This window comes from Mytilus trossulus, chromosome 4 (genome assembly GCF_036588685.1).
Source record: "Mytilus trossulus isolate FHL-02 chromosome 4, PNRI_Mtr1.1.1.hap1, whole genome shotgun sequence".
Taxonomy (NCBI): Eukaryota; Metazoa; Mollusca; class Bivalvia; order Mytilida; family Mytilidae; genus Mytilus; species Mytilus trossulus.
Genome location: NC_086376.1, coordinates 87,194,705 through 87,219,221, shown reverse-complemented (window position 1 = coordinate 87,219,221; position 24,517 = coordinate 87,194,705). Strand labels below are relative to the sequence as shown.

Below are 24,517 nucleotides of genomic sequence, written 5' to 3'. Positions count from 1 at the left end.
ATTTTGACACAAAATCCTAAAATCTACAGGGGTTTGTCAAATCTGACCAAATGCCGATGCTTAGGAAATGAAGTACAATATACTATTTTTTGAAATACAAAACAATGCTTTACTTCAAATTTTCATTTTGTCTGTATATACATTTTTGGGATTATTACTAAAAAAATGTCAAAATCTGACAAAATTGCGGTTTTGGGCTGTCTATAGGCGTTTTATATTTTGTGATTGAATTAGTTATAATTCAATTTTGGATGTAACGCGTCTTCTGATTGGCTGACGTTATTTTGTTATGAGCCCATTTACATAATTAGTCATGTGACCGTGATGTCATCAACGTTTTTTCATAGTTTTCTACGGTTTAAAATGGAATTTAGAAGTAAATTATATTGATTGATTGTTGGATGCTAACGTCCAGTGGCAAATATTTCATGCATATTCATGACGAAAATCTAAATTAAAAGAAACGACTGTAATATTTTTTCTGTCTATTCGAAATAACATAACAAATGTGATGCACACTGTTAAAAAAACGCTACGTGCGTTATTCAGTGTGCACCTAATTTTTTATGTTATTTCTTCATAGACAGAAAAAATATTACAGTCATTCCTTAAATAAACCAATGTAACAGTAGTGTACCGCTTTGTTAATTTGCGGAATCAAATTTATGTTGTTCCCTCGGGGGGATTCCAACTCATGCAATGGGGATAAATTATCTAGACAACACCGCCTGCACTGTGTCCAGCGCTCAAGAACACTCTACATATGTAAGATAATGATCTCGCCTTCCGTTAAAATATCAAAAAACCAACGTTGTACGTGCAAGAATAGTACATAGGATATCACATATATAAACCGTCAACTCTTGAGTGCCCAGAAAAAATTTAAACGACAAAAACTGGCCATAGTTGACTCAGGTAAGTCTTTGACTTTTATAAAGAGTTCATAAATAAATACTAATTGGGAAAAACTTATTTTAAAATGTCTATGTTTCGAAGTACCAATAATTTAAGAAATATATATTTATGGACATTAGGATATTTGCTTTAATTCTCGAATGTGATCTACAGAATTTTACTAATAATCAGGTTAATACCGACATGAGCAACACGACGGGTGTCACATGTGGAACAGGATCTACGTAATCACCCTTCCGGAGCACCTTAGATCACCCCGAGTTTTTGGTGGGGTTTTGTGTTTTGCAGTCTTTATTTTTCTACGATATGTTTTGTATCCTATTGTTTGTTTGTGTCTTTTTCTTGTTTAGCCATGGTGTGATCAGTTGGTTTTCTATTTATGAATTTGAATGTCGCTCTAGTATCTTTCGCCCCTATTTTTATCTTTATGGTAATCTGCTTTTTACTTCATATATTAGGATCAGGCAAAGGGTCTTTCATTTCTGAATTATTTATATTTTATACCATTTTCTCTATTCTTTATTAATGCTCTCTGTAATGATAATTTTTTCTTCATATTATAGCACCCTATTATTATATATTCTTTATTTTTTTTCTATTTTCTTATTCTATATTCTCCCCTTAATTATGCATTTTTACCCATTATTCTATATTCTGTTAAGGTCATCCATAACCTCATATATCTGGTTGACTAACTATAAAGAAGCATTCTGTTTTGAAAATAAATAAAAAAGGAGATGGGGTATGTTTGTCAATGAGACAACTCTCTACAAGGGACCAAACGACAAAAAAAATAACAACTATAGGTCAATGTGCGACCTTCAACAATTAGCAAACTAGCTTGCTTGTTTTCTGGAATTGAGATCTCCGTTCACCAAGGCCACAACACAAAGCAGTGGTTATCCTGATGCCTGGAAAATGATTCAAAAATACATTATTAGTAAACAAATAAGGAGATATGACAATGAGATAAGTATCCGTTAAAGTTCGAATAAAGTTGATGTAAGCAATTAGGCCGTAAAAAATCAATATCGTTAGGTGGGCAAAAAGGGTCCCAATTTGAAAAATATAAAACAATTCAATTTAGAAAACTAGTGGCATAATTTGTAACAGAACAATTTATGAAAAACAATTTCAAGTATGACATACATGAACCAACGACAACCACAGAGCTACAGACTCATGGCTTGAGACAGGCACTTAAAGAAAACGAAAGGGGTAAACTTTGAAAGCCCCAACCCTATTTCTTACAACGGACACAACATAAGAACTAAATGCTTTTTTTTTAATTAATCATATCATTACAAAGCAGAACAAAAATCTTACAAAAAACATAGACCGGAAGTGACAGGTAATTTATCTCATTTGATTTATCATAAAACAAGGATATTCTAGAAGAAAGAAAGAATAAGAATACGGTGTATTAATTGAAACTTATTATTGCAAAGTTCTTCCGAAAGTATGACAATTCAGTTTAGCATAACAAGACAAGAATGACACAAATGTAAATTGATACATGTAGTATTCTTATTATGAAGTAAAATCAATGCATACAAGGTTTGTAAAAGCCGATATTTCTTGAATATTAGCTTATCGCTTCTGTCTTGTATAACGAATAAGGAAGCTATGTTATAATTGTTCTTTTCAAATAGATATTAAATTATATGCAGTAAGTAAGGTAAATAAGAGCATTGTTCATTGTAAAATTCAACTAATTTGTTTTATTGTTACTACGATTACCATTTTTCTTGACAAAAGCTACTAAATATTTTATTTGATAGGATTGTAATACACAAGAACTCCAATATCCTGATTTTTTTTTAACGAAAGCATTTGCGTAATGCTTTACAATACTTATGGGAAATCTACAAATATCAAGAACAATTATCCACTAAATAGCATGCTAACAAAACAGTAATAATATACATGTAACAGAGGCAATCAATCGTTTAGAATTTCAATTGATTTCGATAAATATTTCAACGAAAGGAATATAGAAAACAATGTTTAAATGGTTGTGAGTAGGATATAAAGTCTTTCTTTTATAACTATTTCCAATTAATTATTTTTTTATTTGGTTTTTCTTATTGGCTTTAAAATATTAATGACCACCATTTATAGATATTACAATAATAAAGTTCAGTTGTTGATATGATATTCTGAAATGAGTTTTTTTAAAAATCGAAAAAAAAAGTGGAAAGAAAAGTACAACTGATAAAAATGTTATGTCTTTAGCACAAATTTAAGAACCATCTTGATAAACAGCAGTAAAAATTCATACTTATCATTGTTGATTCAACAGATATTCATTTCTTGCTTATATTTTGATAATGAAATCGTCGTTAATGGAACAGATACTATAATCAATTAGAAGCTAAAACTATCCAAAAGAAAAACAATATGGTGACCATTTTAAATCCTCTGGTGTTTCTTTAATAACTACATAATTGATTCAGCCACATTTTAATCAATATTTCTATTTTTTTAACATCCGTTAACAAGCAATAGTATTCGTAGAGGATGCGCACTATGATAATGAACACTATCTATTGATTTGCATGGTTATAAAGCAGACGATATCCTCTGCCTTCATTTTCCCAGTATTTTACTCGTGCTCACTTATCGTCTGTTTAGTGTGTTTTGGAGTTGTCTTTCGTAATACGCCTGGATTAGTGGAGATTTTTTTCTGTGACAAGCTAATATCAATATGCTTTGTAGAGCTTGATCGTCAAATCGATTGCAGTAGAGTTTGGAGAAGGATTGTCGCTGTGTGATGAAGATTTTCTGGATCTTAACTGGAATCTAGTAATCAGGTTTGAAGCATTTTTATATTATTATTCCACACTTACAAAGAATTGTATGTTGTAATTGTTGAGGCGTAATTTTTTTCTGGTTAAATCTTATCTTTTTTTATACTTGAATTTTATCAAATTTGCAGAATTGCATTTGTTTTAAGCTTTCTTAATCATCACTAACTTAAAACATGAAATACGGAGAAACATGTTTTATTTTTTAGATGATACAACTTCGTGTTCAACTTCATCACTTTTAAGCTGGTAAAACTAATTATCAACTAAGGCTATAAGATTCAATCAAGTGTTCTGATTATTAGATTTTAGAAGTGCATTACATTTTATAATTTGATTTTGTGATAAAAGCAAAAATAAGTGTCAATTTCGTATAGTTAAAACAATGAGAGACGGGTATACTTCCTCATAAAATATTGGAAGTAACATATTAAAGATACAAACTAGGAAAAATAAAATTACGAAACATATGATAAACTTAATATTCTAAATCATAATTTCTATCAAAGTAAATTAAATAATAGCATTATTATTAAGATGAATTATAAAAAAAGACTTAAAACTTTGTTTTTTTCCGGTTTAATACAATAGAACCTGAAATAGCCCGTTGCGAAGTATTGAATTACAATATGTTTACGTTTACTTTGCCCTTTACAGTATAACATTAGAACGCATCTGTTAGGTATTTCACTGCAGAAATGGAATAGTATTACCATCTACCGAGGTAGTCGGCTTAATCCGATTCTTGTTTACCGTAAATAATTTGCAGTCGGACGTCAAAACTTTGATACGAAGAACAGCAAAACATTTACTTTGCTTCGGGCTTTAGTAGTATATGTAAATATAATCTACATGTTCATAAGATTGGGACCAACATTAGGAACTGTGTAAAAGAGAAAACTACCCGACCAAAGAGGAGAAAACAGCAGAAGGCCACCATACCTACTTTTCAATTGTAGAAATGAAGAAATATAAATTTTCGCATTAAAAAAAAAACAACGAAGAAAAGCATTGTCAACGTTGGTTGCACTTCATATAATAAAAAAGAAGATGGTAGGATTGCTAATGAGACAACTATTCAACAAAGTTCGAATGAAGTGGATGTTAGCAACTACAGGCAACCATACGACCTCCAACAATGAGAACACATACATACGATATAGTCTGCTATAAAATGGCTCCGACATGTTAACCCCGTTTTCTTTCCAAATAACCAAACAGAAACACATTCCTTTTGGTAAATACAAAACATTTCTACCAAGATCTTTCTCTTTTCTAAATTACAAAAACTGCAAAAAAAAGTATTCATATTCGAACCACTTGGTGCTGATGAAGTGCTTAATACTGAATAATTACTTGTACTTTTTGTGTTAAATGCCGTGAAATGAATCTGCTAGAATGGTTATGATCTAAGGTCACGATGGTACAAGTTTCTCCGCTAACGAACAAGTAACCACAAGGGAATCTTTTGGAAAACAATTTAAGAAACAAAAGAATATAGATCGCTATTAGTAGGTTGTCATTACCAAGTACCACCTGGGTTGTATATTACATCAAAGGCCAACACTTTTTGTGATCTTTCTTGCGGAATATCTCGGGGCTAGTTGATGGAATCAATAACTTTCCGAAATTAATTGCTAATTAGAAAGCTTCGCTGGAATCGTAATTTTAACGCATTTATAAACACTAAGCCTGAAACCAATTCTATCTAAAATTAATTTAAGTCTCATTTGATGGTGAAAATACAATTAAATGCTTACATGACACTTCGTGATACATCGAAGATGCCCATTATTTGAAAAATATTATAACCTACACTTTCCTGTCTTACTTAACGACTTTAATGTTTGATTGAAAATAAATGAGGTTTTCCGTTAAACTTGCTGCACTGCAAACGGTTTCATATTTTAATAGTTAGCAGCACACAATGTTACGATGATTGCCTTCATTTAAAAACGGCAAACTCAGAACAGTTTCATTTTAAAAAGCAGATCAGAAGATTTTAAAAAGCAAAGCAGAAAAAAGACAGTCGTCTTATATTTTGGGAGATATTATATATCAAAGCCGCTCATATAACGGAAAACAAATATATGGAAACCTATATATTTTCCCGAATTCCATTTGAAAGTTCTCGACTATCAATAAGGTAAACGTTTTAAAGACATGCATTTGACACTCATTTTAATCAAATATCATTTAGCATTCAAAGAAAAATGACATGTTGCGTTTAAAAGCATCTGATACACATGTACATATCTAACATAATCTGTATGGGAGCACCATTCTTTGCTTTGGAATATTCATTATAATAGAAGTTTAAGTTTATCTTTTCAGAATGTTTCAATGGTTTTTTTTAAAGTAATACTATTTTATCAGTAAGGTTGAGCGTAATTGATGCACACATTTATACATTGTCTAGATAGTAAATTCCTGTGTATTACTTTCATGTATATTGGTTGCAAAGGAAAAGCAAGTATTGACAGTAAATAAAGACTACTTTGAAATTGTTGTATGAAAACAACCGACAGATGCTTTTAACATCACGGGAATATTATGTATGCAAACAATAGCGTGGTTAAACCTTATCATAGATCTAGAATAAAGTCATTCGTGCATTTTACTATATTGTATTAGTTACTAACGGGAGAAAAACCTTTACAATTATGTTTTGAAAAAAATAAAAAATAAAATGAATACTCGACGGCTGTTCCGGAGATAGATTGACATGATATTTTACGAGTCAGCGATATGTAATATAAAAATGAACGCTAAAATGATTTACCTGAAAGACAATTTAACATTTTGTATTTGAAGTCACGAATACATGACGTCACATCTGCGTGAAGCTAACTCAAAACTGTAAAAACAAAACTTCTCAAAAGCATGAAAATAAAAGAAACCCATTTTTTTCTAAATATACAGGTTTAAATAATCAAAATGTCTATAAAACTGTTAACATATAGTTAGTTATGACGACTGGTATTTATTATGATATAAAATGTATGGCTCATATCAGAATACAGAAGTCATGATACAAATGTCAGTCACACCCCAAATAAATCACATGCCAAACAACCCATAGTAAGTAAATCATATGGTTAATATAATCATAACACCCATATCAAACTCTCGACCTTTGCTCTCGGGCATGATCGTTGAGAGTTTGTATTGAATGTGATGCGAAATTTTACAATTTTTTCATTGAAAATATTGTCTTATATTTTTATTGAAGATACTTACAATCTAAACTAAACATGTATTTTCTAAGTGAAACCAGCATGAAATGTACAAAAAATGAAATTGCACAACAAAATCAACTTAAACGATGTTTTTGCTTAAAATCAACATGGTTTAACTCTTCAATTTGATTGAATTCAACGTAAAATGCCTTTCTGTTTTATTTTGACGTCGAATGCTGTGTTGTTATATACATAAGCGTAATAGAAATTAGTTCAGAAATGAGATTTCTATGTAAAGTCAAATTATTACGGATCTGTCTTTTGCCTAATTGATAGACATGCAATTTTGATTTATCAAAAACACCTGTTGTTTATTCCCGTTATTGAGGTCATTACCCTTCAAATCTTTTATTTATTACAAATTCTTTTGATTATCTATTTTACCGAAAATACTTTTATAAATAACACGGGACTATTAATGTCCTTCAATTAATGTCTGTTACATTGTTTGCTGTGAAATTATAAGCAAACTTCAGGTACTTTAGACGATCAAAGGCAGTACAGTGAAGAAGCAATGTAGATTCAAATTTAACACATAAATGCAAATAACGAACAAATGTTTGAACATTATTTAATGATAATTAACAAGTCGTCTTTTGTAAATGTATATGTTACTATGGAAATTAATGTTTATGAAAAAATAATTGAAACACAAATTAGATGAGACCACTACAATTTCACAAGTGATACGACTTTCTCTGCAAATGTGTAATGTACCATAGACGTCAACATAATTAACGTGTTATCTTTTATTGTGCGCATGCATGCACCAGCTGCGCCGTTTCAGCTTTACGACCACCTTATAAACTTGCAGCGTCAAAGCTTTTACCTGGATTTACTTCATCAGGAACACGTTATCCTTTGAATTTGAAAGCCCCAAAAAATACAATTGTTTTGAGTATTTTTTCCTTTGCAAACAAACACAACAATTTTGAATCATTGCAATTATGACTTTACGATGACGGTTTCGCACAGAAAAAATAAGATGGGCGGCCCATATTAAAACTAACAAATAAATGCAACACTCGTTTTGCAGAATATTTTGCATTCCAAAGAGCGAGACCTTAAAAAGAAAAAAAATACATCATTGTAACTAATGTCTCTTGTCCGTAAAGGATAAATAAGAAACAAAACGAAAACTATATAAATTTGTATTTTTATAAAATCGATTTGAATTATCAGACATAATCAGCAAAAAAGAAAGAAATAATGTAAAACAATTCAAACGAGACATCAAACGGCCTGAAAGTATGTTTTTTAATGCAAGGTATAAATAAATCAGTAAAAAAACTAAAACAAATACAACAACAAAAAATAAAGAAAAAAGAAAAAGAGAACATCAACAGTCTAATCTAATGACATAGTTTCATGTATGGAGATATTTGTTATTCAGTTTCTTTATAGCTTTTCGCCGTTATAGCGTGACAAAAGTAAATGTAGCGTTGTGTATTTAAAGGAAGTATAGTATTGTTTTATTTCTAATAAAGCTGGCGTCCAATATCAGACATTTTATCGACTCATTGTCTTTTCTCTGTAATGTAGGTCTTTTATACATACTTTTACGTTTTAAACATTTTTAGGTAAGAAAACTTTACTTTTTATTACGAACATTTGTTCTCAAACTTCAATTCAGTCTATTTTCGAGTCGACGACACAATTTCTTTTTCAGTTGGTTCCCTATGGCGTTAGCATGTTAAAATCACTGCTCTTATTTAACCTTTATAAAATCTGATTAGGATATTTAAAAAAAAATATGTCCCAGTTATTGAAAATCTAATTATTTTGAAAACAATTTACAGGAAGCGTGGATGTAAAATGAAGCAAACAGTAGGCGTCTGATCTGGAACATACGGAAACAAAAACACAATAAATTATGGTGATGACATTACATAATTTTAAGTTGTATAACTGTTAATGTTAAATGATACATTGGATATTGATTTAACTATAAAAGTATTACTTTCATAGTATGGTGCGTGATATCGAATTACCATGAGAGATTATAGATACAACTATCTTTGGTAGGTCTCCGGAGACCCTCGTTTCTAGCGTTTATTCCGATAAACACTACGTCAATTCAGGTTTTGACTATGTGTAATTATGTTATTCTGCATGTACACACCCCATAAACAACTATCGAAACTGCAAAATGCAATTAGCAACACAAATCAAAATGTGTTGTCAACTGTAAAATCGTTAGTATTGCAATGGCAACCGGAAATGCAGTTAAAAAAGATAAGTCTGTTTTCAACTGTGTAAAACCCATTGTGTAACAATGACAATCGGATCTGCAGGGGAAAAAATAAATATGCAGTCAACTGTTGCAAAATCCATTGTATCACAATAACAACCGGATCTAAGATAAAAATAAAAATGTTATCAAATGTTGCAAAATACAGTGTAGTGCAAAGTCTATTGAACCTGCAGACACAAAATATGCTGTCAACTGTTTCAAAATATCATTTGACAAGTGAACTGCAGACACAAATATATATGTTTAAACTGCCTAAAAATACATTGTATTACAATGACGATTCGGACTGCAGACAAAAATAAATATGCTGCCAACTGTTTCAAAATTCATTGTATTGCAATAAAAAAATTAAAGGCTATCGGGACTTCAAACAAAAATAAACGTGTTGTCAACTGTTGCAAAATTCATTGTATTGCAACGACTATCGGGACTGCCGACAAAAATAAACGTGCTGTCAACTCTTGCAAAATTCATTGTATTGCAATTTCTATCGGGACTGCCGACAAAAATAAACGTGTTGTCAACTGTTTCAAAATTCATTGTATTCCTACTGCTATCGGGACTGCCGACAAAAATAAACGTGCTGTCAACTCTTGGAAAGTTCATTGTATTGCAATTTCTATCGGGACTGCCGACAAAAATAAACGTGCTGTCAACTGTTGCAAAATTCATTGTATTGCAATTGCTATCGGGACTGCCGACAAAAATAAACGTGTTGTCAACTGTTTCAAAATTCATTGTATTGCAACTGCTATTCGGACTGCAAACAAAAATAAACGTGTTGTCAACTGTTTCAAAATTCATTGTATTGCAATGGCTATCGGGACTGCCGACAAAAATAAACGTATTGTCAACTGTTGCAAAATTCATTGTATTGCAATGGCTATCGGAACTGCAGACAAACAAAATGCTGCCAACCGTTGCAAAATTTGTTGTATTGCAATGATAATAGTGACTGCAAACAAAATTAAATGCGTTGTCAACTGTTTCAAAATGCATTGTATTGGAATTGCTATCGGGACTCCAAACACACATACATGTGATGTCAACTGTTGCAAAATTCATCAATCGTATTAGAATAAGTTCTCATCGACGGCGACATATAAAAAATCGAGGAGCAAGTGATGAGAACTTATTTTAATAAGATTGAAAATTCATCGTTTTGCAATTGCTATTGGGACTGCAGACAAAAACACACGTGTCGTCAACTGTTCAGAATATTCATTGTTGGGCAATGACATAAGGGGCTTACAAAAATGTGTTATCAACTATTGCAAAATTACTGCTGTAAACGATAGCAATAAAATGTATACCTGGGTGATATTCTTTGTACTTATAAAGGTAGGTCATAAGTGAATGTTTTTTGAGACAGAATTTTCTTATAATTTGCCAAAATGAAGATTTTACTATGCTTTTTTCAAAAATACAATAAAAAGTATGGGTCACCGTGCTTTTTTTTCAAGCTATGAGTCGTTGAAAATTGCCTAAATTTGGTTAGTTTGTTCATGGAAAAACACATAAGAGTGCATAAAAAAAGTTCTATGAGATATAATTTTGTAATAAATTGTGAGAAGATAGGTTTCGTAATATTTTTAAGAAAATAAAAAGAAAACATGGCGTCACCGAACTTGTTTTCTTGCCACAAGTAAAAAAAAAATTTTCCCTATTAGTCTAGTATACATTTTGTACTAAAAGAGGTATCTCCCCTTAAATGGCTCATTTGCAAAAAATGATTTTAAAAAACAAAAAGGTCGATATTTGTTAAAATATTTTGGATTATACAATAAATTAACAAGTAAATGCAAATCTGTTTCCAAATTTGCTGATTTGGGCAAATAACTAGACCGATTTTGTACTGTGATTGTACAATCCAAGATGGCGGTATACCATCAATCTACCTTAAGAGGAATAAATACTTGATTAAATGAAATAATTCTTAAATTTGACCCTGATGTCTATTATACTTTTGGTATGAAAGTTCTCGAAGAAGGTCAATCCAAAAACGCATTAAGTTTACAAAGTGTTAGCTTCATTTATATTACAAAACCAAATGTTTTATGTTATATTATACATAACTGTACTCTTACGATTAATTACTTATAGAGCATAAACCTTTATAAAATGCGTGGTACTTGCACTTAAGTTTTTCAGCAATACATGGTTTATTTCTGTATTAAGACTTCATGATTAGCGATTAGATGATATGTTGACTAAAAGGATGTAGCAGAGTTTACTAGACTTCTATTCGCGTGATACTTACCTCTACATATATAATGATAAATACAACAATTGTAATTCATGTTTCCGATTTCCCCCTCCGCGTCCATTAACAACCATTGATTAATTAGAACCAAACTGTTGACTGTAGTATGTGTTATCACTTCTGAAATTTGATGAATTGTACAATGATTTTGTTTCTTCAGTATATCCAATGTTGCCAATCAGGTCATGCTAATTTTACCTTGCCCTGTATAAAAAGTTTTGCCTATCTTTTATGCATCACTTATGTTACCCTAAATAGTATTTATAAGTTGTCAATCTGGTTTTAATGACTCGTAATTCTATATGAAATTGACATTTGCACTTTATGACTTTACTAGCATTTGAAAACATTACAAAAAAAATGTTTAAACGCTCTAAAGATTTAAAAACAGAATGAAAAACAACACAGGACGTGAAACCAGGTCTAAGAGGTTGGGTTAGACTGCCTTCGCATTTGAAGTTGTTTGGTAATTTTTATATTGTTAAGAGGAGCAGATAATTGAACAGTAATATCCGCAAGCTCATTCATCAGATGTGGCACTGTTAGCGATTAAAAAAGTGAAGCACATTATTAAGCTTATTATGGAATACTATTATTTACTGATTTATTGAAGTACTTTCAAGATGACTATTGAAAAGTACAAAAACAAAAATACTCCAAGTTCGGGTTTAAGTTTATATCTGGAATTCAGAGTGTTATGAAGTATTTTGTCTCATCTGTTTGCAATCCTCTATTATCTTTACAAATACGAATAAAAGTATATATGTTTTCTTTTTATCCAACGAGGTTTACTATCTATTTAAAAGAACTTAAAGACACAGCATATTCTCTGATTACTAGATGTACATAATGCACTTTAAGAAACCGTTACAATAAGATAATGATCCATATCATTTCATATAGTAATAGACTCCGACTAAATAGAGTCTGGGTCTCAATTGTTTAGGCCCATTGTATAATTATCACTTATACCGTTGCATAATATTGTCACAACAGAAGGAAATATGAACATATCGATCCTTGTTTTCTCATGTATATTTTATATCAGGAATAACATGAAGAAAACATGAAGACCCAAAGCAAGATTAAAAATGTATTTGCAGACTTAGCCGTATTGTATTTCTTATCTTGTACATAATGTCATATTGTTATAAGTCTATAGTTGTTTTATTGTGTATCATACACGATCTTTTACATTTTTATTAACAGTTCAATTGAAGAATTCATTCATGTCATATCATTGGATCTTGTACATTGACGAGTACAATTATAAAGTGTTTTTTTTTCATAAACCTTTTTACATTTCTTTGTATTTAGGTTTTTGGGGGATCTATTGTTCCAGTTGAGGGAAATTAACATTATCCCGTTCTATCCATATTCAAAAGGCAAAGCCACTCTTTCCATGAAAAGCATGTGTTTACACATTGCTGTGAGGAATTTTATACGACTGTTAAATCCAAGTTTTGTCCGCCGTTCTCGACATAAGAAAATGCTGCTCAAATCTAGAAATATAACAGTTTGTTATGAATTCCTATGCTGTCTTTGAGCTTAGATTTTACAATTTGACAAGGGACTTTCCGTTTTGAATTTACCTTGGAGTTCAGATTTTTTTCATTTAACTTTTCACTACATAGAAAACGAGAGCTATAAAAAATTTCAAACTGCGAATTTAGTATGAGGATTTTTTTTTATCATATTCAATTACGACATATGAGTTTTGTATAATTATTGTTTAAAGGATTTATAAAAAATCTTGACAAAAGTTTATAAAAGTACAATGCTTTCATCGAAAACACATGTTGAAATTAACTTTCCAAATTATACAAGATGTCATTTTCCGCGAACTCTTTTTAATTTCATCATTTCTCGATCTAATCATGCTATTACATACGCATGGATCCCCTGTCCTTTTATTAATATTAAAGTGCATTCGAATAGTTGGATATTACTTAAGAAGTATTTCGATGTTATATCAGACTTATTCAGACTTGCATATTAAAAGAGAGCATAGTTACATAGCTTACATAATTGTCTTAAAAGGCAATAACGAAAATAAATGTATTCTTAAATTAATTTCTCTATCAGAACTAGAAATAGATTTACTTTAACAAAATTGAAAAGGGTGATAGAACACACATTGACTCGATTTTCTTTAAATCTAATAATTGCAGAAAATTAAATCACTGGCTGTAAAATTGTCACCAGGTCTCTGCCATTAAATCTAAAATCGATCCATCACTGGTTTTATTAGCTTTATTGTTGACATATCCTACTTTAGACTAAGACTGAGAAAAATAAACAACATAATGTAAAGCATGGCCGAAGGTTCTTGAAAACCTTTATAAAATAGATCCTTAAATGAAGATAAAGTAATACAAATCACTTCTTCGACCAAAGTACTGGGTTTATTTCTTCATTTTGGTATTGAACAATTATTGACAGGAAATATAACTCATTAATCTCAATATAAAAAGCTTAACAAAAGAAAATTGCTGTTCGTGTTTTGAGGACAAAAACATCAGGGGATCAAAAGAATTAAAAAAAAATATTCGTGAAATAAGCCAATTCTTAGAACATCACACTAACTGGAAAAGCGTAGTTTTTGCCACTATTTCTGTCTTCTTTTTTTCGAACTTTTTTGACATCACGATTTAAGTTAAGATATACAAAATGGTTTTTTTTCTATTGTAAGCATTGTCGATAGGCTAGTTTAATCCCATATTATGCACTTCGATGTATAACTCAAACGGTCTTTATATCTTTATTTAGTTTGTCGATATCGAGTGGTTCCTCTGCAAATATGACAAACAAAATTAAACGGGGAAAATCCATTGAAACGAATACATTACAACGTTTTAAAATCACGTTCACAAAGATCAGAGTTACAAAGAATTGTTAGATTTGTGTTTTATTTGTATTTCATCAAGTGCAAATCAAATTACTTTGCTGTTTCCTGTTTGAAATGGTATATTCTGATTTGTTATCAACTGAAGACATGTTATGCATGCAATATCAGATTTGAAATAATGACGTTATGAGATGATTAAATACTTTTTACAGTACAGATTTGAGTAATAATTACTTCATGAAATTATGCATTCATCGAATTTTTCTTCATCAATATCAACAAAGATCCATTCTCACATGCAACACAGAAGATGTTTTTAAGAATGAGTGCCAAGATGGAGTATAAAACAACAAAGAATAAATGTTCAAAATAACAGAAGATTAATGCGGTGTGCGTGGATTTCGGACCGCTCTGGACCTTCATCAAAGTTAAGTAAAGGACCGGTGAGGTCCGGAAACCATGCCACATCCAATCAACAATCATCCAGATAGATTCATTGTTCAGCACATAAGGAAGCCTCGATCTGATACAAACTAAGATGAGTTCACAACGTATATGAACAATGCGACCCATCTGTATTACTAAACCAGGAAAAACACTAATTTTCACAGTGTTATTACTAGATACTCAATGATCAACCTAGAGATCAAACCGGAAACTTTGTGAGGCGATACATAACACAATCATAAGAGCGCTTCTTCAAGATTAACAGAGATACTATTCAGTATGAAAAAAACCCGTAATTTCTGATTCAATGATAAGAAAAATCATAACACCATACATTTGTAATACAAGCAGAAACTTACACCAGTATCAACTACCACGTTTTCACTATAACTAGACGATATTAAATGAATTCCATTGTATTGTTAAGAAGACATACATAACAGTATTCACCGAAAAGTGCACCTAATATCCAACAGCAACTCAATGAAAGATAACAATAGGAGATACCAAGCATTTCATCTTTAAAGTGAAGGTGGGACATAAAGCATTGTAACAACAAGGAAAATAGACAAAAGCACCACCTCAACTTACAACAATGCACAGAATAATAAGTATGGAAAAAATCTGAACAAAGACCGAGAAAGTACCCACGGGCAGAGTACCCTATTCGACTTCAATAGTGGTTTTAAGGCAACAGTATTTTACCGATGTTCAGAAATCGACTAGATGAGACAAATCTAAAAACAAAACAGAAACTGAAGGAAGCACATAACCTCAGCTCCATTGGTGATTTGCATGTTAAGGAGGAATCTGGTAATAAATCTCATTCAGTCATAAACATGAAGTTTGTTTTATATCATGATTTGCTACACAAATGTACATGTCAACAGTAAATGTTTGTATCTAATTTAAACCATGCAGAGGTTGCAGATACGATATTTAATTTACATTTTTAGGTTCATCCATGCAAAATGCGGCACAGTAAATATGTAATTGTCTTTTTACAACATTTTACTAATAAATTTAATGACTTTTGTGTAGACAAAAGCCAAAGTTTTTATTATCACAGACAAGTAGGACTATTACTTGATATTTATAAAAGATCAAAACGAGGTGGAGTTCTTTCTATAATAAATGTCTCATTGGACGGTAATTCATAAAACACATCTCTTGAAGTATCATTTCATTATGGAAAAGAAGAAACTTGAAAAAAAACAAAACAAACTGTAATACATTTGTGGTCTATGAGTCATTATATCGTCCATTTCTCGTCTACTTTTTTTCAGGAACAAATGTTTAACTATTCTTCTTCTGGTTTCAACTCCTCTCTGTAATTGTATTATATCGTGTTGCAACCATACTAGTTGTATACACTGATGTTGTCAGAAAAAGCGACGACTTGTTGTTGATAGGTTTACCAAAATTTTAAAGGGATGCAACTGATTTCAAAGTAAAGTTGTTAAGTTCCGTTCAAATATCAACATTTTTTCATATGGAATTGGTAGAAAATAAGACACGTGCACTTTATGGTCTATGCACTTATAGTTCTTCACCATGTATCGGTAAAACACATTTTCACATATTGAAGCTCAGACAACTGGAAATACGATGCCAACATGGTTTAAAATTTCATCAAGATTTGGAAAGTCAATATTTAAAGTGGCTCTATACTATCCCTTTAAAACCAAATTCAAGACTTAAACAAGATGATTGGTATGTGTTAGCCTTAATGAATTCTGATTCTCAGAACGATTTTGTTAAAACATTCCATTGACCATTGACATTTTAAAGAGAATATTTTCTACTTGATTTACAGAAATGTCTGAACATCCATTTAAGTAATGCGACTTTAAGACGAAGTAATAAACGTTGTAATGTTGATATACATGTACTTTACTTTTTTCAATGACCGTCCAAAACACTCCATCTTTCACTGTGGTGGTTGAAACGTCGGTAAGTGAACTTAGCTATTACCGGAGATTTGTGTTTTCCCTAGTTCGTCTGATGAGAAGGAAATAAATGTCATCCATCTCGGTCGTTACATAGTGAGATCCCGTTTCCTCTACATCAATACTAAGAAATAATAAAGTTATTTTAATTGTACTGGCCTGTTTTTGATGTGTAAATTGCACCGTATTACAATAATAGGCTGTAAATGGAAAATATTGATTATCATGTCTTGGTACTGTAGAATGGAAGAAAGACAGAATGCTTATTACGTTAAATCACTGAATACTGATTTTATTTCCAGTTTATCATTAAGTTCAGGATTTCATTACTGCACTGTTTCGTTTAAAATTATACCACAGAGTTCGCTCCGTTTACTGATAAGGACTTTGTTCCTTTCGTCACACACGCCCTCGGAGTTGCAGTTTTATTTTCTCTAATATCAAAACATTCATAAATTTATGAATTATTATCGCTGATGCCCAAGGAGACAGGTAGAAAAATGAATCCCACGCGTTTAGAAACATTCACTGCGCTACTTCTAATCAATATATTTTAGTAAGTCAGTCACATCGAAGAATGTTTAGAAGTACTTTTGTTATAATAACTCAGGATATCACACATAAAAAAGTCTTTTATCCATAAACAAATCATAATCATATTTTTTTATAAAGGAAAGTGGATGCTGGAAATATGTTAAAAAATTAGCAACCAAACACACTCTCCCCCTTAAATACAATGAATTAAAAAAAAACTCGATACTGTGGTTGAGCATGAAGTCCTAAATGATAATATGTCAACAATAATTATATCATTACAAGTAATGAATTATGCCATGCCGGACCTACTATAAAAATGCAATTAATTTCTATATTCATGTATATTTGTTTTCACAGCTCTGCTGAACAATTATAGTTATATTAGTCCGTTCGTTACCCTTGTATGTGTTCCTAAATTAATATTAATATCCTGTTCGTCAAAACTCTCAAACTAATTTTAATAAGGAATTACTTAAAGTGGTATATTTTGGATTGTATATATTTTAAAGTAGTTGCCACTTACCATCCTTGCTTAACTAACTAGTCATGTGATGAGGGTATCGAAGATAACATTCATATGGGTCATTAATGGTTTTCAACTTTATTTGGTCATTGTTACATGTGTGATTCGAGCTTCACCGATGGGGTATATGTAGACGAAGCGGGCATCTGGCGTGCACAATTTGAATTCTGGTATATGAAATGAGTTTATTTGTTAATCAAAATTCCTACAAGTCCTTTGATAATGTAATATCTGTCTTCTTTGGATATATAGGGGCCTCATGAAATATGATGAGGGTATTGATAAAGATTAAATGAATATCACCTTTTAGAGAGCAATCAATTCAGAAACAATTGAGAATAATGACATTATATGTTGAAAAATAGTGAAAAAACCTAAAAGACAGATCCCTTCTGGCGTAAATTCGTTGTAATGATTGTGTTATTTACACTTTAAATTGTTTATAACAAATTGGCAAAGACTGTTAAACAAAATAGAATTTTATGTGTTTGTGATGGTTAGGTTCTATGCTCCTCAAGTGTTAAAACTTGCAATGACAGTAATATGGGGACGAAGTCCCCAATTACGGTAGAAAATTCAATAAAAAAAAAAAAAAAAAAAAAAAAAATCGGGAAAATTTCCCAAATTTTTCATTGTACTAATGAACTCCAAATCGTTAACGTTTTTTTTCAGATCTAGTTCCTGTTCCGGTTTTCCCGCATTTGCGCAGAAATCTGTCTTGTTTGCATGAGACTTTGAACTTTTTTTATATTTACCAGTCTAGTAAAACATAAGATTGGATCTCAATACAAATTCAATTTTAATAAATGTTTGATATGAAAAAAAACAACGTTACGTTTCCTGATGAAAGCGTTTCTTTTGTTTACATCGAATATGACGTCATAACTTAAAGAACGTCACAGTTTATTCCCTAACAACGGAACCAAAATCGGGAACGTTACGCACAGTATTTCGTTTTCTTTTATCAACATTTTGAATTAAAAATATAATACATACAGACTTCGTCCCCATTCACAGGTTATGCCTGCCTCATATTAGCATGGATAGTGTTATGAGACCATGAAAATGTTAACACAATAGTAATTAAACCCATTTCTAAACCCTATGGAATGTTTTGAAAAAAAAAAGAATTTCAGGAACTTCCATGTTTTCATGGAATATCAAAGATGGGGAAATGCTATCAAGTCCTGATTATGACATTTGTTTTCCATTAATTGATAACGTTTAGTTTTGTCGGTTGATACTGAATTACACCTTTTGAATTAAGGAATAACAGTACTGTAGTTGAAGAGTTGCCACCGTCAATTGTAGATTTGACGGTCGCAAATGCAGTTTTACTGGCGACGCGTAGCGGAGACAGTAAAACGGAGATTTGCGACCGTCAAATCAAAATTGACGGTGGCAACTCTTCAACTACAGTACTGTTATTCCGATTCTAATGCATTACAAAAAGAAAAAATACGATAAAACTTGAAAAAATGTCTAAATTTGTCAAATAAAAAATAATCCGCGAAACTTCATGAATGATTTTGACACAAAGACGTCATGGCTAAACGTGACGTCATACAAATGAAAACTTACAAACTGGAGGTTATTACGTTACCTGTATGCTTCAAATTCAGATAGAATTACATTAAAACGGCAAATTCGAGGTAGGTGTTGTTTTATTTTCGATTATATAGTAGTAATCGAACATTTGTTGATTCATCATTTCAAAATGGCGGGTCTCTCCTTAGTTACGCCTGGTCAACTGTGGATTTGACGGCAACTTTTAGCCAATGAAAAAAATTGTAACATCCAAATTGCATTAGAATATGCCATGGAGCTCGGTATTTTTGTGACACTTTTATACAAATATGATAGAAATGTCGGCGGCTTAAAGTTGTTCTCTCTAAAAGAAAAAAGGAAAATATATTTGGAGGTATAAATTAATGTGTTACCCTTTGAATCTAAGGGTAGGTCTCCTGCTGTTCAAAATCGATTTTAAACATCAATGTGATATAGATATTTATTTAAATGTTTGAAGATCCTTTGATTTTTTGCTTAAAAAACTATACTGGTACAAATCGACAAACAATGTATGATGAGCTAAACTGTTTGTAGTTATCATGACAATGTGTATTATATTACTTTATTGATGTCAATTATTTACATTGATAGCTATTGGTATGGTCTATTCCGATAATTAAAAAAAAGGAAAATTTGATATCTTTAATTCTCATTGACAATATTGATATTTGTTCAGCTTTCAGGAAAGCAGAACTTTTTAAAATGCTCCACATCATATTATGCAGACGTCACAAATATAGAAAAATGTTAAATGGGCAATAAATATATTCTATATCCAATTTCAAACAAAGTTAATGTTTTCATTAGCATATATTTTGATTTTGAATACTAACCAATGATAAATATATAATATCGTCAAATGTGAGATGCACTAGTGAAAGGACTTAAACCTCGGGATTGCATTGGGATCAATAGTGCCGAACATACGAATTGGACAATATTTAATATAGAATATAATATAATCAATTAAAAATGTATTAAATATTCATGTAATGTTATTATATAGTAAAGATGTTACACATATGCTAGGTGAGAACAGATGTGTTTATCTCTGTAGACCATGAGACTTACGATATATTTTATTCATGAAAATCCACTAACTAAAAGTAGAAGAAACATGAATATGCTGCCTTTGAACATAGAATTACTTCTTACTATTCGAATACGAAACGATTAAACTCATGGGTCACGATCTACATTTATAAACTCGTTTTATATCTAAATATTCGGATCAACACTATTCAAACACAATTAAATCCAAAGGTTCAATCTATACTCACAATCACTATTATTTCTGATGATTTGGATCAATTTTCCACAAGCATTATTTGATATGAAGCATTGAATAAAACTTTCTAAAACATCTTTAGATCCAAAGGTTTGGAATTAGCTACCCAACACACATTTAGGGTTAATATTTCCACCGATCTTCCTAAAACATTAGAATTTTTGAACTAACATTCCTTAATCACTATTTAGGTGTGAAGATTTTACTTCAACCTCCTTGATGCATAATGAAATCTGAAAGTTCGAATCAACCATCCCGAAGCACACATTTAAGTTAGGTTATTAATTAAGTATAACTGGTTCGAGATCTGTATGGGTCAAACTTATTCATATACTATTTGATCTTAAGTTTTGATTCAAATTAAATTCTGTAAAGGATTAAAAAAAATTAACAAAAATCGCTATCATATCTGATCAGGAAAGTTTGAATACAATTCTTCAAAATCTGTGAGATTTAAAGGTTTGGATCAACAGTTTTCGAATTGTAATTGTCTCGAAAGTAAAAACTGCATATAAATCTGGAGGCTTATATTGTTAATTGTTTTCTTTGTTCATATTAAACCTTTACGTTTTTGAAGATTTGCAGATATAATAAAAAGAAAATGTATGCACATTTCCATACACTTTGTGAAGAATAGCTGGCGGCGACATTGCCGACAGATTTTTAGAAGCAGAGGAGTAGCATACCAAATGTCAGTTTGTCTACAAGGGATCATTTAAAACACCATTTTGACAAGATAGATTCCACTTAATTCCATAACAATTATTTCAGGGAATGTCTTTTGAAGTTCCGTAATATTTTAATGGTGTTGTAGCTTTAGCTTCATTATATCAAAATTGTTTCGTTGTATATTTTTTTTAACTGTCATTGATCGTCAATTTCGTTTTCAATTATTTGTTCAAAGAGATAATAAATACAATACATTGAACGGAGTGCCCCGATGGACTTGATGTGCCTATCATTCTTTATAAGATTCTAATCTACTTGTAACCAAAGGGAAATAGTAGCCATATTGATCTTGGGGGGAAACCGTGTCATCAATTTGAAGATCTAACTTTAAAAATATGTGCTTCATTTACGGTAATACATCTACTAGTATCAACATGTCTAACCTTCTACTTCATTTTCTTGTGCTGAGATTTCGATGACTGGAAAGACATTTTTCAAACTCTATATTTATTACATTGAGTGGATTATATATGAAATTTTTGCATCAAAATAGGTGTCAACAGTTAACAAAAGATCTTACAAGTCGACACTTAAAACATTGTTTTGTGGATTTTGTTTTATCCAGTTCACGATGTTGTGAATTTCATCTAACAATCCCCGTTTGTTTAGAGGGAGATTTAAAAAAAATAAAAGTCCTATATTTTTTTTACGCAAAAAGAGCTTTCTTTTTTTTTTTAAACATAAGTATCATCAATGGTGCTCAAATCAAATCAGGTGGGTGCCAAATCATATTACAACATTGAAGAGCATTAAAAAATCTAAAATTCCGAAATGTTGTGTCAAACACTGCTCAAACAATTAAAGCCTGGTACAAAAATTAAATATCAGTAATATTGAATTTTGGTAAATATTTATAAAATCGGCACTTAATCATTGTTACTTGGTTTTTTTTTTGTGACAAGATTACCATGTTTGTTCGTTTAAAACTCCCTTATTAATGAAAGTGAGATGTTTTCTAAGAAATGTATGGCATTGATTAATAGATGCATTAATTGTAAACAAATCTTGTCTGTCGACACTAAAATCATTGTTACGTGGAATGATCATCATTCATTTAAATAAGAAACTTCCCCAAAAAAACACACATAATCGTATTACCTTTCACTGTTAATAACCTAAGTGACAGTATTTTAATTATTCCAAAAACTGAAAGTGTCTTATGTATTTGATAAATGAGAAAATGTGTATAGCGTTACGGTACATATATTTAATTTCAAGATCTTGTTTCCCCATTGTAGGCGAGAGATATCTTCTAATGTAAAATTCAAATTAATTTTATCATGTGATATGCTCTAAAAAAATAACTCTTTGAGTTTTCTGTTGCTTCTTGTTTAATTTAAATTTTAAAAGATGTTAAAAGAAAGCGACTGAAATTAACTTTTCCATCCATTGAGGATATGGTATAATTGTTTAATTGTATCGAATATTTCAATTTGATGAGAAAAACCGTTGAAATGTCTTCCACTTGTCTCAGTTTTACATGTTATAGTGCTTAACAGAAATTGAATCTTGAAAGATTCCTATTGAATTATAAATGAATAGTAACACGGTAGTAAAAAGAGAAGGTAGCGAATCCATAATTTGTAAAGTATAACCAAAAACATGCCTGCTTAACACAAGGTTATCATTTCATGATTGTCAGTTTTGAAGCACAAATAATGTATTTTGATCCAACTTGCTGTTTTGAAATCCCTTTCAGACTCCCCAACCAATATGTCAATAGAAAATGATATATGGAGCTATTGGGTTGAATCATATCCTATTAAAATCAATTATACGCAAATCTCTGAAAGACTTTCCTGATATCCATATGTACCAACAAGATTTCGTTAGCGTTCTACTTCCGTTTACAATATATAAGGAGAGATTCTAAACAATTCGCTTATTGTGTTACCGTCGAGCATATTATTCATTTTCTGTTTTACAATTCTTTCTCAGCATGTTGTTAACTACTGTTGTATTGAAGAAAATTGATGGATTGTTTTCTCGAAGCTGATGTTTCTGATGTACGTTGTCGTAGTACTTTTATGATCAGTTAAACATGAAAATGTTCTAAAGAAAGTGATAAAACTTTAAAAGGACATTGATATGTTTTAGCTGCGAAACAGAAAAAACAGAGACAAACAATTCGTCCCTCTCTATTGACATATATAATTTATAAATTAATAAAGTCAGTTATAATTTAAAGCAAGAAGAGCCACTTTTGTAGTGATTGACATTATATAACTCAATGTGGACTGCTGCATCACAATTGTTGATATCTGTTACTCATTATGCTCACACATTGTTTTCAATATAGTCGAACGGTATGCGACTATCATACACTTAAAAAGGTTTAGCGAACTATAAATACTGGTTTTATACAGCATTTTCTACACAAGGAAGTACCTGTACCAATTAATGATTATTATTGACAGTTGTTTTTCATTTGTTTAATGTGATTGAGCTTTTTATTATGAAAATTAGGAAGAGACTTTCCGTTTTGAATATTCCTTGTAGTAAGGTGTTTTTGTTATCATTGAACGAATAAACAAAATTGCAACCAAACATTCTAGCCTTGTTACATAATTTAGCGAGCAAATCGGCATATACATGACAGTTAGTTATATTCTACATATTTTTCATCTTTGACAATATAATTTTCTTCATATTTCATGAAAAAACAATCTGTTCTCAGCAATACTGTCTTTATATCGCTTAGTTTCTTCTCATTTAGGTGCAGCACCAACATAAACATTGCATTTGCACTGTTATAATGAACCGTTTTTATTTGAATATATATTCGCATCTTTTTACCTTGTATAACTTACATTCTAAAATGTCAATTGAAAAGATATTTGATATATAGAGAATAATACATGGCAAAATCCGTATCATATGTCGTATCATCCCGAGACATCAATATCAGCCCAAGGGCCTTTAGGCCCGAGAGATGATATTGGTCGAGGGTGATACGGCATGTGATACGGATTTTGCCATGTATTATACGCTTTATCATATATTTCAACAGAAGAGTATTATATTAAATGAACTGTTTTCTGATCCATAGATAAGCACTGGGTTACCTTCAGTTCTTTTTTTGTCTTGTTTCAAAGCCTTCAAATAACTGCTTATACAAAGCACCTGGATTACCTTACCATATGCCTGCT

The 24,517-nt window shown here is 31.0% G+C and overlaps 1 protein-coding gene across 1 annotated transcript in view; it reads left to right on the top strand.

Annotated features, from left to right (window-relative positions):
- The first annotated feature begins 3,455 nt into the window (after positions 1 to 3,455).
- Positions 3,456 to 24,517, top strand: part of LOC134716220 (neuropeptide Y receptor type 2-like) — a 57,834-nt gene continuing 36,772 nt past the window's right edge. The window contains exon 1 of the mRNA XM_063579076.1: positions 3,456 to 3,728. The gene's annotated coding sequence lies outside the window, so the exon portion shown is untranslated. The remainder of the gene's footprint in view (positions 3,729 to 24,517) is intronic.